This window comes from Mixophyes fleayi, chromosome 3 (assembly GCF_038048845.1).
Source record: "Mixophyes fleayi isolate aMixFle1 chromosome 3, aMixFle1.hap1, whole genome shotgun sequence".
Taxonomy (NCBI): Eukaryota; Metazoa; Chordata; class Amphibia; order Anura; family Limnodynastidae; genus Mixophyes; species Mixophyes fleayi.
In genome coordinates, this window is record NC_134404.1 from 16,862,397 (window position 1) to 16,874,811 (window position 12,415).

The 12,415-nt window shown below is 44.2% G+C and overlaps 1 protein-coding gene and 1 long non-coding RNA gene across 2 annotated transcripts in view; one reads left to right on the plus strand and one right to left on the minus strand.

Annotated features, from left to right (window-relative positions):
- The window catches only part of LOC142143356 (uncharacterized), a 115,027-nt gene extending 110,216 nt beyond the window's left edge, over positions 1–4,811 (plus strand). Inside the window, exons 4-5 of the long non-coding RNA XR_012689514.1 lie at positions 4,065–4,259; positions 4,343–4,811. This is a non-coding gene — a long non-coding RNA (uncharacterized LOC142143356). The remainder of the gene's footprint in view (positions 1–4,064; positions 4,260–4,342) is intronic.
- SCARA5 (scavenger receptor class A member 5) overlaps positions 1–12,415 on the minus strand; it is a 343,414-nt gene that overhangs the window by 35,456 nt on the left and 295,543 nt on the right. The window lies entirely within an intron of this gene.

Genomic DNA, 12,415 nt, shown 5'->3' on the forward strand with positions numbered 1-12,415 from the left:
AGCCTTGTAAGTGGTGGTGAGGAGTTTGAAAAGGATTCTATAGGGGAAGGGGAGCCAGTGTAAGGCAAGACAGAGAGGGGAGGCAGAGGAGGAGCGGCGTGAGAGGAAGATAAGTCTTGCAGCCGCATTGAGTATAGAGCGTAGGGGGGCGAGGTGGGAGCAGGGGAGGCCAGTTAGGAGGAGGTTGCAGTTGTCGAGGCGGGAGATGATGAGAGCATGGATGATAGTTTTGGTGGCATCTTGAGAGAGGAAGGGACGGATGCGGGCAATGTTACGGAGTTGGAAGCGACAGGCTTGGGCGAGGGATTGGATGTGGAGGGCAAAAGAGAGAGAGGAGTCAAGAGTGACTCCCAGGCAGCGGAGTTGGGTGACAGAGGAGATAGTGGAGTTGTTAACAACAATGGAGAGGTCGTGGTGGGAAGGGAATCTGGGTGGGGGAAAGACAATGAGTTCAGTTTTGGAGATGTTAATTTTAAGAAAGTGTGAGGACATCCAGGAGGAGATGGCTGAGAGGCAGTCAGTTAGACGAGAGAGGAGGAAGGAGGAAAAATTAGGAGAAGAGATGTATAGTTGAATATCATCAGCATATAGGTGATACTGAAGACCGAATGAGGAGATGAGAGCCCCAAGGGAGGAAGTATAGAGTGAAAAGAGTAAAGGGCCAAGAACAGAGCCCTGAGGGACTCCTACAGGGAGAGGGGAGGGGGTGGAGGAAGAACTAGACGTGGATACAGAGAAGGAGCGGTTAGCAAGATATGAGGTGAACCAGGCATGGACAGGACCAGAGAGGCCGAGGGAGAGAAGAGTTTGCAGCAGGAGGGGATGGTCCACAGTGTCGAAGGCCGCGGAAAGGTCAAGGAGGATAAGTATAGAGAAGTGACCCTTGGATTTTGCTGATAGGAGATCATTGGTGACTTTAGCCAGGGCTGTTTCGGTGGAGTGGAGGGGGCGGTAGCCGGATTGGAGAGGGTCAAGGAGGGAGTTGTCAGAGAGGTGCCTGGTGAGGCAGCAGCAGACAATCCGCTCAAGTAATTTGGAGGCATATGGGAGAAGAGAGATAGGGCGGTAGTTTGCAAGAGAGGTGGGGTCAAGATTGGGTATCTTGAGGATAGGGGAGATAAGAGCGTGTTTGAATGAGGATGGGAAAACGCCAGAGGAGAGTGATAGGTTGAAGAGGTGTGCGAGGTAAGAGCAGGCAGTAGGAGAGAGAGAGCGAAGGAGGTGGGAGGGGCTGGGATCAAGAGGACAGGTAGAGGGTGGAGAGAAAAGAATAAGGGAGCGAACTTCTTCACCTGATGTAGGGATGAAGGAGCACCAGAGCCGGTTGATAGCGGGAGGTGAAGCGGTGAGGGTGGCGGGAGAGGGATGGGAGGAGGAGATGTTCTGTCTGATGGCTTCAATTTTGGAAGAGGAAAAGGAGGCGAAGTCAGACCCAGAGAGGGAAGGCGGGACAGTGGGAGGGGGGGGAGAGGAGGGAGTTGAATGTGGCAAAGAGGCGGCGGGGATTGGAGGACTGAGAAGAGATAAGGGACTTAAAGAAGGATTGTTTAGCAAGGGACAGGGCAGAGCAGAAGGAGGAGAGAATAAATTTGCCATATAATTATCGTTATACTTTATTTATAAGGCGCAGCATGGCTCCGTAGCGTCGTACAAATTACAAAGGGAATAAACACCAGCAAGTCACATAGTACAGAGAGGTGACATGGACAAGCAGGGCTGTGCCCAGGAACATGAGTGCACCAAATACGGCTTGAGATGCTGTTGGAGTAGACATAGAGACAAGTCAGAAGGTGCCTATCATTGGTGTGCAAGTTTACATGATATGGGTAGGCAGGAAACCACAAGGAGAGAGGACCCTGCTAGTAAGAGTTTACAATCTCGATTGGAGGGCAGACACAAAAGAAGGTGACGTGCAGTAGATGAGTAGGTGAGGGGCTGACAGTGGGCGATGAGTTAAAAGGAGGTCTGGTAGACTTTGGGGAAAAGATACGTTCTCAGGGGATGAGACTAGTGTGAAAAGTCTGATTAGGTGAAGGAGTATGTTCCAAAGGTAGGAGAGAGTGAGAAGAGTTAATCAAAGGGGAGGTAAGGCGGTGGTCTTTGGCAAAGCAAAGTGGGTAGGAGAGTTTGTGGATGGAGATGAGGTTGGACATGTAGTGGGAAAAAGCGTGGCTGAGGGATTTTGAAGTAGATTTTGTAGCAGACAGGAGCAAATAGCAGCGAGGGAAAGCAAACGTAGAAAAGCGAAAAAGGAAAATAAGTCAAGCAGTGGCACTGAGGAAGGCTTGAAGTGGGCAGAGGGAGGTAGATGTTTTGTAAAGACTGGGGGATATTGGTATTGAAAGTTGCTAGACTTGTCAATTAACAAAAAGGTGTGTGTCTATGGTATCCATCACGCATGTAGCGCAAGGATTCAATGCAACTTCAAAGGATACAAGCTGTAAGAATCCCATATATATGGCCTATATATTTATATAGGAATATAAGACTTCAAAACTCTCTTCTCCATAATTCATGTTTTGATAGATCTCTATTGTAATCAAAAGTCAAGGACCTACATGAAGTGTGTCAAATTTATGTAGCAGCTGTACGTATAAACTAGACAAATCACATACAGTATCTTTCTTAGGGATTAATATTTCATATGCATATATTGTATATAACTGGGACTGAACTCATACCCTGGTTATTGAACATGAAATTATCTTTCTGTGAAACTCCTGGGTAGATATATTGTATTCCATGGAGACAGAATTGTTAGCTGAATAGCTACAAGTAAAAGGCACTATCTAATGTACTTATATAGGAAATACATATCATAAATTGTGTCTAATTGCAGATTCTGGTTTTTGTAGCGAGCCCTTATTACAACCTTCTATGGGATCCTCCAGGACTATGCAAAGACCTTGCTATACAAACAAAATAATGACAAATCAGAAGCTCTCTCCAATAGAGTAACACAAGATTTTTAAGGATAATTGAAAATGTACTTGGCATCCCAAAGCTATTAACTATCTAGGAATCCAAATTACTACGTAAGCTGAAGAATTATTACCCACTACCACCTAATTTAGTGAACTCACCAAATTGAGGATCAATATTGAGTTTTTGTGGCTCGTTCGTATTGCAGCTGTAAAAATTATGTTTCTGCCAAAAATATTGTACGTATTCAAATCTATACCCTACATATATTACCCCCCAGCTCATCAATAAATTGTATTCTGTGATGTCAGCCTTCATATGGAAGTACAAGAGCAAGGGAACGTATATCCCACCCCAAATTAGAAGGAAGATTGGCCAAACTTAGAACTGTATCAATTTAAATATTGGTAATGTGCCCATAAACAGAAACCATGTGTAGGACAAGAGAAAAGACCACAGATTAGCTCTTTTCCTATGGAAGACCTCATGTGGAATCTACAGCAGAAAATCCTGTTAATAATGGCTCTCTAAGGGCCACCAAAGGCTCATGGTGAGCGTGCAATAAAATGGTGACCCACACAGAAGAAATAACACTCCCATCTAGCCAACGCTCAACCTTGGGACTTGCTTAAACTATTGATATAACCAAGAATTTAATATTTAATAAGGCAACGGAAAAGCTAAGTGCAAACATCAGGTTTGGAGCTGCAGACATTTGCGTAAATATACTCAACACTTATAACCTGCTTGCAAATAACACTCATTTTAATTTGCCGTTTTGGCTATGTCATTTTCAGTGGCATATATTTAATTCACCAACAAAAAAAAAAAAAACCTTACCCAAGGATTGTCCATCACACAGCCTTATTAAATGCCCCTGGAATTTTGTAGCTATTTCCATTCTCTTCATTACACTACTGTACACTACATCCAACCCCAGGACCAGCTCTTAAATTTCACTCGACGGATAGGTTGAGGGCTTATTGTGGAGACATTGGGGAGTAAGAAGGGACAAGAAGTGAGGGACAGATAGAAGCCCTGACAAGTATTAAAAGTGTGGAAGAGGTTAATTTCAGGAGGGACTGGGTGCTATCTAAGATCTGAAGGTGGGAAAGCCAAGATGTACCCATTGTCTTCCATAGGACTGGCCCAGACATTGTGGCAGGGACACAGCAAGGGAGCCACTGTGGAAGGACAGCTCATCTCCACTCCCACTCCAACCCCCTAGTCCAGCACCCACCAATGTTTAAGAAGAACAGACTCAGGGGTTTGCACGGCTGAGAGAAAAACACACTGGTAATTTGACCATGGATATAATGAGACACTCCAGCGGATAGGTGAGTGGGTGTGTGGATTTTCTGTGGATTGATTTCCTGGAAGGTGCAGGGCTGACTGATGTTGAGTTTCTGTGCTCTACCAGCAGACCGGGTGATCATCACTGTCCTGTATCTTGGGAAGATGGCTGTTGTTCAATCTGGGCACCTGTCATCACCTCACTCCATCGGCAGAAACTTCCTAGGTTCTGAGTAAATTGGTGCACCCACAGGAGTAGGGAGACTAATACCCATAGCCCCACCATGCTGGTGGAGAGTTGTCTAAGTGACCAGGAACAGCCAGATTCCAGAACTCCCTGAACCTCCTGCTGACAGACTCTGTTGCCTGTGGAACTGTTGCATGACTAAGGTGGGTGGGAAACTTTGCTGGGACTCCTATTGACACTGGTGATCCACTGACCTATTTCTTAAAGTGTGCAGGCTTATGTTCTGTTCTGTTACTGTAGAAAAAGTAAAGCTTGCATTGTATCTTTCATTCTCCTCCTTGCCCGTGTGATTCCTGAGCCTAAGAAGGCAGGGTAACCTAGTGAACTCTGGTTCTAAAACACCCAGAATCCTCACAATTATTATTATTACTATTATTATTATTATTATTATTATTATTGTTGTTATCTTTTGCATGTGCGCTGGAACTGGAGGCCTGGACTTGGGCTTCCATTTCCAGATTTGAAAAATAAAAAAACTAATAAAGTTCTATTTTTCAAATAATAATAATAAAAAAATAGATATAACATAAAATAACTTTATTAAAAATAAAACGGAAAATATGCTTTCTTTTAATATTAAAAAATGTTACCTGGCATTAGCATTTGTCCTTGGTAAATAGGCTTTCCCATGCTATACGTTGTAGGTGGCCCCTAGAGATAGATAGTCGACCACGGAAAGAAGCCCTAAATCCTGCAAAAATTCTATTTCTCACATGATTTAGGGCCTATTGCCACTTGTTAAATAGGAACGCATTCAGTATTTTAGGCGCTAGTCAAAACCATAGCGCTGTATTCAGCTACCTAGGGGCACCTAGTGTTAGGCCCAGCACTGGCCAGAGGGGCTCTAAAGTCTTTAATTTTGAAAAAAAATCCATTTAATGGTGGTAGAAATTAGCTTGATTTGCACGCATCATTTAGAAAGCTTTCTGCGGTTTTATTATGATATGTATAAACGTATCAGCGGAACATTTACAGCATCTATTTGCACGTCGTGTCTGCTGAAACAGTGCCGTGGAATGTCACTTGGCCGAGGATCCCACGTTACACATGTGCTGACCCTGCGCCAGTAATTGGACAGGAAAGCGTGCGTTCAGCGCAGAGAAGGAATAGAGCGTAGTGGTATCTTTGTCTGGTTTTTCAGCCGGCTGCAAATAAAACCATCTATCAGAAAACGGGATTGAGAATGTACAAGAGTTATTACGATAGCAATGAAACTTTATCATGTGTGTCCGGACAAACACTCGGTTCAAATAAATGTTCCTTTTGCCTAAGAGGTATTTATGTGCAATTTTTACAGTGCAGGCTCAGGTGAACCTTTATACACTACGGTCATGGGCGAAAGTTTGGCAGCTCAGCAAACTATGACATTACATCTCTCTGTGTATTTTTTGAAAACCATGATAGTGAGGGATATACTAAATATACAATGTAAACATCATTCATATGTACTAGAGATGCTCAGACTCCGTTTTCCAAAAACCGAACCCCCCTGAACATCGCTAATCTGAGTACCGATCCCAGCTCGGTACTTTCCTGCTTCCTCGGATCTAAGTCGGGGCAAAACGTCATCGTTACGTTGCCGGATGTTGTGAGTTTTTGATTCCACAAGTACCTCCCTCCCCAGGAGATCCAGCGCCATTTCTCCCACAGAAACACAGGTAGCAGTGTTCTTGTCACTCTCCAGTCTCCAGTGACATTACTCAGTGTCATTGCTCACACAGAAACAGGGGTAGCACTGTTCTTGTCACTCTCCAGTCTCCAGTGACATTACTCAGTGTCATTGCTCACACAGAAACAGGGGTAGCAGTGTTCTTGTCACTCTACAGTCTCCAGTGACATTACTCAGTGTCATTGCTCACACAGAAACAAGAGTAGCAGTGTTTTTTTGTCACTCTCCAGTCTCCAGTGACATTGCTCAGTGCCATTGCTCACACAGAAACAGGGGTAGCAGTGTTCTTGTCACTCTCCAGTCTCCAGTGACATTGCTCAGTGCCACTGCTCACACAGAAACAGGGGTAGCAGTGTTCTTGTCACTCTCCAGTGACATTGCTGACACAGAAACAGGGGTAGCAGTGTTCTTGTCACTCTCCAGTCTCCAGTGCCAGTGTTCAGTGCCATTGCTCACACAGAAACAGGGGTAGCAGTGTTCTTGTCACTCTCCAGTCTCCAGTGACATTGCTCAGTGCCATTGCTCACACAGAAACAGGGGTAGCAGTGTTCTTGTCACTCTCCAGTCTCCAGTGACATTGCTCAGTGCCACTGCTCACACAGAAACAGGGGTAGCAGTGTTCTTGTCACTCTCCAGTCTCCAGTGACATTGCTGACACAGAAACAGGGGTAGCAGTGTTCTTGTCACTCTCCAGTCTCCAGTGTCATTGTTCAGTGCCATTGCTCACACAGAAACAGGGGTAGCAGTGTTCTTGTCACTCTCCATTCTCCAGTGACATTGCTCAGCGCCATTGCTCCCACAGAAACAGCGGTAGCAGTGTTCTTGTCACTCTCCAGTCTCCAGTGACATTACTCAGTGTCATTGCTCACACAGAAACAAGAGTAGCAGTGTTTTTTTGTCACTCTCCAGTCTCCAGTGACATTGCTCAGTGCCATTGCTCACACAGAAACAGGGGTAGCAGTGTTCTTGTCACTCTCCAGTCTCCAGTGACATTGCTCAGTGCCACTGCTCACACAGAAACAGGGGTAGCAGTGTTCTTGTCACTCTCCAGTGACATTGCTGACACAGAAACAGGGGTAGCAGTGTTCTTGTCACTCTCCAGTCTCCAGTGCCAGTGTTCAGTGCCATTGCTCACACAGAAACAGGGGTAGCAGTGTTCTTGTCACTCTCCAGTCTCCAGTGACATTGCTCAGTGCCATTGCTCACACAGAAACAGGGGTAGCAGTGTTCTTGTCACTCTCCAGTCTCCAGTGACATTGCTCAGTGCCACTGCTCACACAGAAACAGGGGTAGCAGTGTTCTTGTCACTCTCCAGTGACATTGCTGACACAGAAACAGGGGTAGCAGTGTTCTTGTCACTCTCCAGTCTCCAGTGCCAGTGTTCAGTGCCATTGCTCACACAGAAACAGGGGTAGCAGTGTTCTTGTCACTCTCCAGTCTCCAGTGACATTGCTCAGTGCCATTGCTCACACAGAAACAGGGGTAGCAGTGTTCTTGTCACTCTCCAGTCTCCAGTGACATTGCTCAGTGCCACTGCTCACACAGAAACAGGGGTAGCAGTGTTCTTGTCACTCTCCAGTCTCCAGTGACATTGCTGACACAGAAACAGGGGTAGCAGTGTTCTTGTCACTCTCCAGTCTCCAGTGTCATTGTTCAGTGCCATTGCTCACACAGAAACAGGGGTAGCAGTGTTCTTGTCACTCTCCATTCTCCAGTGACATTGCTCAGCGCCATTGCTCCCACAGAAACAGCGGTAGCAGTGTTCTTGTCACTCTCCAGTGCCATTGTTCAGTGCCATTGCTCATACAGAAACAGGGGTAGCAGTGTTCTTGTCACTCTCCAGTCTCCAGTGCCATTGTTCAGTGCCATTGCTCACACAGAAACAGGGGTAGCAGTGTTCTTGTCACTCTCCAGTCTCCAGTGCCATTGTTCAGTGCAATTGCTTATACAGAAACAGGAGGGGTAGCAGTGTTCTTGTCACTTGACAAAAATTGACTGGAAATGAATGTTATTGAGGTTAATAATAATGTAGGAACAAAAATAGAGCTACATTATGTGATTTTAGCATTTTGGAGCAATTTTTTTTTTTAACAAAAAAGAATACAGATCCAAAACCAAAACACATGAGGGCGGTTTTGCAAAACCAAAACCAAAACACAAAGTTAATACAGATCCAAAACCAAAACCAAAACACTGTGATCAGTGAGCATCCCTATAACTCACAAATCCCGGTGTTTATAAGATATTACCACTATTAGAAAAATAAATGTTTTTCTAAGAGGTCATCTGAGAGGTCACTTGTACATCAATACACTACATGTATGCACAAAACCTCCTCTACATCCCCTACTAAATAAGATGACGTAAAGGGACCTATATAGCAAAGTGCAATAAATTCTTACTTTTTAACTGAACATTTTTCTTTATTATTTATCATTGCATCAATACTTATCAAACGGCAATGACTTACCAAGACTGTTTTTTTAAATATAAAAAAAGCTGTATGAAGGAGTTAACGATGGGTTAATGAGGGTGCCAAATGAAAACATTTTGTATATAATGAGGAGGCGTATAATGTGCCACTGGTCTGCAGTGTGATGAGGGCAACAAATCAAACTGCACAAAAAAAGAAATAAATAAATATTTTGAATAGTTATAAAAAGTTAAAGAAGTTTAGAAGAACGCAATTTAACAAATAAAAAAATGGCTGGAGCAGCTGATCGATATCCAGCTGTTCATGGCGATACTGGCTGGGATTGGTAAGGGTTATCTTAGGGCACTCTGAACGGTGGACCGCCTCATGGTGCTGGATGTTCTGTATTCTGGACAGCCAAGACACTGGATACCTTCCAGACACTGGATCGTTGCTGGACACTTGCCCTGGACATGCTCTGGATACCATATCACCTCTGAACCTGGACACCAGAAGCACCGTGTAGTCTGGACCAGAACACACTTTGTGGGGTGTGAAACGATCATCCTACTCCCTCCAGTTCTCCCATTGCAGCTCCCACAGTGTCTTCTCCCACACTTCTCTGTCATCACCTCCTCTCTCCCGCACCCTCAGTTGCCTCCATGGGGCAGTTTTCTCCCTCTCTCCTTCCTTTCCCCAGGACCATGCACAGTTAGAACCATGGTCAGCCAGCGATGCCTTGGAAGCCCGACCCCTCCTCCTGCTGTCAGGCTCTGCACTGTGGCTCTCCACACCTGGAGATCACTGGGATTGGGGGTTACATTGGCATTAAGTAGTAATTTTTTGCTAATGAGTTGACATTAAAGCATGTTGAAGTCAGCCTTCAACGCTCACTTGTGCAGCTTCGGTAGACCACCATATCATCTGCGAACAAGTCAATATCTTTATGTATATTGCACATAAGAATGGTCCCAGGATGGATTCCTGTAGGACACCTCATTTTTAACAGACTTGAGAGAGAGATTTAACCTTCAGCCTTGACCTGTTGCAGCCTATTAGAGAGGTAGTCGTGGAACCTAAACAAAGAGGTAGAATCTAGAGCAATAGTCTTCAATGATGGAAGGAGGTGGCTCTAGAAGACAGAGTCGAAGGCCTTACTTAGGTCTCTGAAAATAGCACAGATAAATGTCTAGCTCTCTATCTCTCACTTCAAGTCATTAATCACCGCGACCATAACTGCACTGTGTAGACTTCTGAAGCCTTGGGTTTGCATAATCTATGAGGAATTTCTAGAGGGCATTCACAATGTTTTACATAAGTTTTGAAAGGAAATAAGTCTGTAGCTGTTTAGATCTCTCCAGATTTTAAACAATGGGACAGTCTTCCACAGTGTGGGCTCCTTTGAGTAAAAGATAAGTTGAATAGACACATTATAGATATGGTCAAGACATGATGGCCAAACCGTTGCATGGTGGAGCCTATTTGACAATTCTATGTTAACTATTACCGTTCTGGCTCAGTATCACCAGGGAAGCAGAATAGCACTCATCTGCGATAATTTTTTTCTAAATTTAAGAGCAATAAAAATGTATATTTATCATCTGGATTGGGGGAATATTAATATATAGGCCCGTAAATGTTCATATTATTGACAAGTAGGTTTACAGTATTAAGACAAGTAGATATACAGTATTAAGACAAGTAGATATACAGTATTAAGACAAGTAGATATACAGTATTAACTATGGAACCATTTCACCAACTAATACCAATAAAATCAGCTAGCCAGGACTGGAAGGGAAGAAGTGAATGCAGAGCTAAATCAATGGGTCAATACTGACTTCTGGCATGGATGGACTATAGCGCTAGAGAAGTGTGCAACTAGACAGGTGTTGTCTGTTTTAATACATTCATTTTCTATTTATCTAATGCAGTAATGATTCTCAGGGTTAACTCTGAGGGACAAAACCTGATGCTTCTTTAAAACAATATCCTACTGGATCAACAAATTGTCCTGCCAATGTCTTCACATGCGCCAACAGCTCATAAAAACAGCTTAGTTTTGGGATCTCAGCGGGACCTATAAAAATGTCTAATATTCAGAAACACCAGCTCGGAACTCAGTTCAGCTGAAATAGCTGCTTACTCCCCAGTACAGGTGCTGCAGCAGAATCCTTTACAGCAATCTAATTGTCAGTAGTAACAATACCAACAAGGGACATCATAAACCCATCAGCAGGACTAGCAATAAGTGCACAATTCTGACCTCTGAACCTATGTGGCGTTAGTCTAAGGAGCATCAGGAGCAACTGTTCTGAGGAATGACGAATTTCGGCTGGCAGGATGCAACTTCAAGGAGGAAATGTATGTATTCTAGTATAGTCACAATCTAAATCCCCTAACACCGACCGAGAGAGACTAAGGGCAATTTAATAGAAGCCAATTAACCTACCAGTATGTTTTTTGGAGTGTGGGAGGAAACCGAAGCACCCAGAGGAAACCCACGCAAACACAGGGAGAACATACAAACTCCACACAGATAAGGACATGGTCATGAATCAAACTCATGACCCCAGTGCTGTAAGGCAGTAGTGCTACCATTGAGCCACCAGAAGAAGTGGTTTGAATATTAAATGTAATATCCCCTATTTGATGATTTTTTTTATCATCCCGCTCCCCATGTATGGTAAACAGAGAGAGTTCTCCTCCTGGCACTTCTGCTATTATCAAGAACCATCGCCTTGTGGCCAACTAGGAATATTATTCAGCAGCAGGTATAACACCTTGTAAAAAAATAAATAAACAAATAAGGGTTTAAATGAGTGCACCATCGCACAGTAGGGGAAGATTATAAGCGACAGCTTAGTGCATGTAGAAAGTGCACCATAAAATATCTACTTACCATGAGTGGCATATTTATTGTGGCATAAAAGTGAATACTTGCATACAGATAATGATAAAAAAGGATATAATAATTTACAGTATGGAGTATTTAATATTTGAAATTTGCCAAAAAGGTTGCTGTGTACATCATGCTCAGTTATCCATTACTGTATATATATCCTACTGTCCAGAGCATACAACATCCGACTCATAATACCCCCTTACAGCCCTACAATGTCTCTGCACATAGCATCACAGCAGGGACGCACGCAGGGGGGATTTCTGGGTCTCCAGAAACCCCTCCCCTCAGCTAAGGAAGTGCCCCACATAGCGGCACTGTACTATACAGCAGCCGCGGCGCTGTCAAAGAATCGTCCGCGGCGGTGCTTTTTCTTTTTTGGGGTGGAGAGGAACCTCCCCCTTAAAAATCCTCTGTGCGCCCCTGCACAGTGCTACTCATATACCATCACAATGCCCCCATCTAGCATCACAATGCCTCCTAATACTACCATATATTGTCTCACACTACTAACAGCATGTTGGTACTCTACTTCCTTAATACCAGGAGAGCCACCTCTCTGATCTATATGAGTACCCTCTGTACCCAACAGATATCTGAATGGTTTGATTGATTACTGATCAATTGTGTCACAGCATGGCTGGCTCGCCAGAAAGTGCGCACACCTACATTGCTGACATAGATAGAATGAGTTATGTGTATATCTTGTTCTGGATATGAAGGGCATGAGACATAAAGGGCACACAGTAAAATGTTCCATGGCATCTGGCATGATGGGGCGGATTGCAGATTACTGCTCCGGCTCCTGGAAGTTGCTACATAGAGGATACTTGTCACTGATCTCTCATCCACTACCTGTAATTACTATCTAACCGTGGCCAGTGTGTTCTGCTAAGTCCACGTCTGAAGACTGGCATTCATGTCTCCCAGCGCAGAGAGTAAACAAGAAGGACACAAAGCGCGGGCTCA